This window comes from Cricetulus griseus (assembly GCF_003668045.3).
Source record: "Cricetulus griseus strain 17A/GY chromosome 1 unlocalized genomic scaffold, alternate assembly CriGri-PICRH-1.0 chr1_1, whole genome shotgun sequence".
NCBI lineage: Eukaryota > Metazoa > Chordata > Mammalia > Rodentia > Cricetidae > Cricetulus > Cricetulus griseus.
Window position 1 is genome coordinate 7,757,588 of NW_023276807.1, and position 6,672 is coordinate 7,764,259.

A 6,672-nucleotide genomic window follows, 5' to 3' on the forward strand; every position below is an offset into this window, starting at 1 on the left:
TCACATGGGCCCTGGAGTATCTTCTAGTATGATTTCTCTTCACTGAATTCTTCTTATTTTTTCTTATAATGCTCCCATCTACTGTGTATATTTCTATCAGTAATTTGGAAAGCTAACATTTTATTTTTCCCTGAAAAGATAGGTTGATTTTATGGAAATAGCATATTCTACATTTAGGGAAAGGTGGTGACTGAGCCCCAATCTATAAAATCTGAGAGTATCTACATGGTACTAAACACTGGTTACAAAACAAAACAAAACTATTAGGTAAATAAGGATAGAAACTTGTGACTTGAAGAGTGACCTATTGATCCTCTCATGTATAAAAGTGGAAAGCATGTGTTCTTAAAATTGAAAATCAGACATGGGCTGGGTTCTGAATGCTTGTCTCCTCTTTAGAGAGGATGACCATGAGAAACTTCGAATATAAACAATGAGAGCTAGGAACTTGGAAAGTATAAAACTGTTGAGTATTTAATTTTGAGCAGAAAATAAAATGTTTAGTTACAGGGCAGTATTGTCTATTCTGACATTAAAAAGGAACAAAATCTGGAGGATAGGCTATATTAGAATGTCAAAAACTGCCAAGGAATTGGGGTGATTATCTACTTGGTGTGGCCTCTAAAAGATGGGCAACCAGAGTAAGGGTAAAAATCCCAGTATGAAAAGACCATTGGGATCTCACAGATAAAGTGATAGACAAGAATCTGCTACATATGACATGGTGAATGAGAAAAGTCAGGACAGCAAATATTAGCTCTTCCATTCAAACAGAAGGGCAGGTTGGGGGGTGATTCACGGGGAAGCACAGAGAGGATGACAGGACAGCTGGAGAATGGGAAATAGAATGGCAAAGACAGGAGGCATGGTATACACCAGTTCCCTACAAGCTAGGGAAAGCATCATCAGCTTCATTCAAAAGCTAAGCCAGGAAGCCCTGGGTTGAAGACTTCATTACATCTCACAGTTCTCGCAAAGACTCCAATTTACTTGGGAGTTTTGGTGAGACGATGACCCCTCCTGAAGAAGAGGTCAGCAGTGGAAAGAAGGTCAATGGTGTTATCCCACTGAGTACTACATAGATCTTAAAGGAGAACTTACTGTTTAAGGCTGGGCTATCCAAAGAACACTATCCCAAGGAACTATCACAAATCATGGAGCCTGGAATCAACGTCCCACCTTCTCTGGATGGAAGATGCCTCTGTGAGGCAATTGTAGAGAGAATGGGGAGTGTATACAGACTTGTTGAGAAGTATAAGGTGTGGGAAGCTGGCCTCAGGAAGCAAAAGGGATGGATACATACAGCGGATCTCACTTTCTGATCCTGGGAGCTGACCTCATCTCCTCAAGGTTAGCTGTGTAGCCTGAAGTCAGTATTGGGAACCAGTTATCTGCTCGGAGGTTCATTGTTGGCAGGTCTCTGAGACTCCGGGAAGGTAACCGACTTCCATAGTCTGGTCTCTTCAGCAAGCCATGTAATGCTAAGTAGCTTTGGAAAGCACAGAGCCCGCTATCATGTACAGATTTTGATGTTCGTTTGATTCTCTTACCTTCAGTGCACTTGGGAGTGTAGAAGAGACAGCCCAGCTCATGGACTGTAGAATGTGTCATCTCAGACTCCTGCTACCCCACAGAAGGAAGTTGTCTTCCCCAGGGGAGACAGTTCTGGTGGACTCTGGGCATTTGAATAGTTCAAATACAGCACTACCCTAAATGGTAAGAAATGTAGGAGCCCTCAAATTCAGCGGAGCCTCCTTTTTCTTTCCTAGAGACTCTGATCTTAGAAGTTCCTCCAACACAGCATCATGCTTCATGCCACTCAAGATCCATTATTTTCTTTTTACTAAAGTTTTAGTGGTATTTTGACTCCGTTTCTTAGAATTTTAATGTTATTATTTCTATCCTCCTCATAATTACCTAAACCTATTCATTCATTATTCCTTTACTGTGTGATCAAATTCATTTTTTATTCACTTGCACTTTCATCTCCCTTTTCTTAATGTTCTCAGATCTTTTTCTTTTATTTCATATAACCATCTTCCCTGTTCTCTTCATTCCTTCCTTGCTGTCTTGCTTTACCTCTTTGACCTGCTATTTTTACTTTTATGTAAAATAATTGTCTTCATAACATATTCTACATTAATATTGTGCCAACTCAATAAAATTTTGGTAATAGAAATCATAACCAGTAGACCAAATGAAGCTGGATATCAGAGGTGGAAGAAAAGGAAATATGACAACTCAGGAATTAGTGAGGTAAAATTATACAATGCATAGCAATATACAGAAAAATATTCATTAAAATTGGATCAAAACAGGTTGCCAATTACTGCAAAGAAATGGACATGTAAGCCCAAGAAGTATTTAGAACCCCAGACAGACCAAAGAAAGATGTCTCCATAACATATTGGAGTCAAAATACCAAAGTTCAAAATAAAAAGAAAACAATATTAAAAGCTGCAAAAGAAAGATTACCAACCAAATCTATCAGAAAAATATCGAACCTCAGTATAAACCTTGAAGGAAAGTATATAATGATGTATAACAAACAATGAAAGGAATTAAATGGCATAAAACTAACTGCTTTGGTACATTTGTCTTAAATTCAGGAAGAAATAAAACAAGACAAGACAAGCACAATCGAAAGTAATTTATGATTGTTAGACCATCATTGTGGAAAACACATAGAAGAATCCTACACAATTAGAGGGAGCAGAGAGTCTTAATAAGGACAACATAGAAAAGAATGAATTCCATGAGGAGAACAAACAGACAAAGAAGAATCATGAATTTCTCAGTTGATGACTCAGCAGGTAAGAGTACTGACTTCTTTCCAGAGGACCTGTGTTCAATTCCCAGCACCCACATGGCAGCTCACAACTGTTTATGACTCCAGTTCCAGGCCTGGTATCTGGCACCCTCACACAGACATACATGCAGACAAAACACCAATGCACATAAAAAAATAAATAAATAAATAAATCTAAAAGAAAGATTGGCTCAGTCATTTCCAACTCAGTAAACCAGCTAATGTCTAACATAAAAAGAAGAGAAAAATAATTAAATCAACAGGAAAACAATCAACAAAAGCTTAAGAGTCAAAAAATCCCTTTCAATAATAACTCTAAATGCAAATGGTTTTAATTTGCTGATTAAATTATTCAAACTTGCCGAATAGATTAAAAAGTAAGAGCCAATTATTTGTTGTCTCTAAAAAAAAAAACAAAACAAAACTGCTGTATTAGTTATGGTTTTATTGCTGTGATAAAACACCATGACCAATGCAATATATAGAAGAGTTTATTTGAGCTTGTGGTTCGGGAGGGTTTAGAGTCCATGATGGCTGAGCGTAACATGATGGCAGGAGCAGGAAGTTGGGGACCCACATCTTGAACAATAAACATTTAGCAGTGAATGTTAACTAGGAATGACACAAATCTTTAAACTCTCAATGACATACTTTCACCAACAAGACCACATCTCCTAAACCTACCCAAGCAGCACCATCTACTAAGGACCAAATATTCAAATGTCTTAGTCAATTGGGACATCTCATTCAATCCACCTTACTGGCAAAGACCACACACAGACTGAAAGTGAAACAATAGAAGTTAACATATCAGGCAAATGGAAGCCAAAAATAAATGGGAATAGTTATATCTAACAAGTAGACTCTGTGCCATAATGAGAAAATATAAAGAAAGTTAATTCACATTAATAAAGAAAGTGATTCATCATGAAACTAGCATTGTTATAGATGTGCTGAACATTAAGGTAGCAAATTTCATTTTAAAAACATTATTGGACATACAGAAACAGACTCCATAAAAGAACAGAAAATGATTTGAACATCCCATTTTCATCAACACTAGATCGTCAAAAAACATGAACAAACTAAACCTTATCATTAACTGCTCCATGGATCAAAAGGGCTTAATAGACCTATAGAATATTATATCTAAAAGCTTCAGAATATACAATATTCTCAGCAGCTATAGTAGCTACTGCAATTGCTGTTGGCCACATAACAACTCAAGAACAAACCTCTTCTGAAAGGTCTATTTACATGGAACTACAGCCACAAGTTTTTATCTCCCTATGTCTGCTCTTAAAAGACCACCTAGTATCTAAATATTGCCTTTCATTGAACCCAAACACTTCAGGGATTCAGAAGAAATCAATCATGTGCAAAGTGTCCTACTTTTTGACCACTGGCCAATTCAATCCAAACATGGCTGAAGATTCTGTTCTAGGGAGAAAAATGATTGACAGGTGGCAATGGATGTATCATTTAACATTTGCCATTCTGGAAAACACATGTGTTGTAGTTCTCATTTCCCAATGGATAACTAAAGGTCTCATAGCTCATGGCAATGGTTCCCATTATAAAATAAAAACCATGTACCTGTTCAGCAGTAGAAGAGAGAGTCATATCTAGATGCAGAGGGTTTCAAAGCTTCTCAGTTTGCTATCCCTACACACCATCCTCCATGGAAGAAGGCAAAAGGACAATGGGATGATCTGGAAATCTGAAAAAAAAATTTAAAAAGCTGTGTCTTTTTCTCAGAGGCAGAAGACCTACCCTGAAGTCATTCAAAGTTAAACGTTCAATCATATTTTACAATACTAATGAACTAAGTTTTTCAAAGAGCAAAGCTTTTGCTGAGAGGAGAAAGGTGAAGACACTGAATAAATCACCAAGAAAAGACACTTGGTCCTGTTCACATCCTTAAAATACAAATACAAAAGAGGTATGGTCTAGTTTATAGTTCTAGTTTTCAAAGACTATTAGGATGATGCTCCCATGGTGCATGGTATCCTGTTCCATGCTTGCCTTCAAGGGTCGACACGTGACAGTGGTCATTCAAACTTGGCAAGCATTTTGCCTTATAACTTACTTATAACCCTTCCAATAAAATACATGAAGCACTGTAAAAAAAAAGTTTTACTTTGTAACAAGTCATTTTTTTCAAGTGAAGATTCAAAAATACACTGAGATACAAATGTTGCTAGTTAATAGTACATCTATTATTAAAAATATTCCATAAAAAGTAACAGTTTAGCAATTCATTTTTAAGTCATTAAAAAATATTTGGGGTCAGAAAATCTATCAAAAGAATGTTCTGTGGTCTTACCTTTATTTCCTGGTCTTATAAACCCACACACACAAATAAGAAACTTCAATCTCTATGTCAGTTACTGCTGGCTTGTGCATCCGAAGAAAAGTGTGCAAAGCATCCATTGTCAAAGAATTCTATTATATTTTTTCTTAGCAAAAGAGTTTTTGGAGAAGAGGTAAGAATTATCCAACTCATACAGTCTGGAAATAATGAGTTATAACCAGACAGAAAAATGAAACCTTTGTAGTTTGTAAGGAACCACTGGCTTTGGAAAATGCATAGTCATAAGACAGGAAAATCAAGTCAACTACCTCTATCCACCACTGAAGAAAAACTCATGAAACGAAGCATTTAAAGCTGTTCTCTGGCCAGCCTCCTTGACAAGAAAAGCTTTGTGGTTAGGTTTAGTTGAAATGGTGAGTAAACTAGCTTCCTTTACAGGAATTTCCTGTACAGAATTTTAACTAACACTCAACACCATTTCTTAACAGGGGAGTTCTTTTTTTCTCTCTCTCTCTTTTCTTATAAAACTAGGATACCATCATTGCCTTTAATTTCAAACCTAAAGGCTTTCTTCTAATGAAATTTTAAGTGTCCGTCTCACTAATATCACTTAGAGGAAGCAACAATTCATTGATAAAGAAAGTGAAATAATTTGAACATTGAAAGTAATTGAAGGAATTATGTACGTATGCATTAAAAAGGAAACTTTGGAATGCATAATTAAGAACTCCACTGTAATTCAGAGCACTGAATGACCACACTAGTCACAAGGAATACTGTCTATAAAGCATCTTGATTAACTGCATTATCAGCCTCCCTCAAGAGACTACTGTCCCCATGAAGATAAAGCTGAAGCAACCCAGCACAGCAAGGCACTGGGGTTATTTCCACACCAGACTAGAGAAAAGCATAAAATACAGAGACAAAGCTCATGTCAGAGTGAGGGCAGAGTATCTGCCTGTGGTGCAAGTGGAAGGCTTCAAGAGGAATTAGCAACTGAAGACAGGTCAAAGCCATAAAAGACACGTGTTCATGTTAGTCATGAGCCTATCTAGAATTCCAAGAGGATGTGAGATTTTTCTTACAGCCTACAGCAATATGTAACATGTTCAGCAGAAAAGACATGAAGGCACATGAACTTTAGGCTCACAGGCTTCTGCAGAGACAGTACCAGTAACACAAACCTAGAAGGGCTTGAAGGAATGGTGAGGATAAAGGGAAAAGGGAAAAATAAGGTGTTGTTCATGTCTGGTGTTTAATAAATGTGGGAGCATATTCAAGATACCTGGGGGCTTGGGTGTGTCCTTATCAAGTCTCAGAGAGCCTGACATAGACCTCAGAGTTGAGTCTGAAATTATTGTTGGGCTGGTCTCCTAAAGTGAATTTATGAACAGCTCTTTCCCCGAAGTTTAACATATCGTTCATAGACTGCATTTGGAAAAGAAAAGCAGGAAATCATTGACAATGGGAAATTTGGGAAGAGATGAAGGGTTAGTCACTACAGGAAAAACTCAAATGTGTTTAACACTTTGTACAATTAAAACATCGT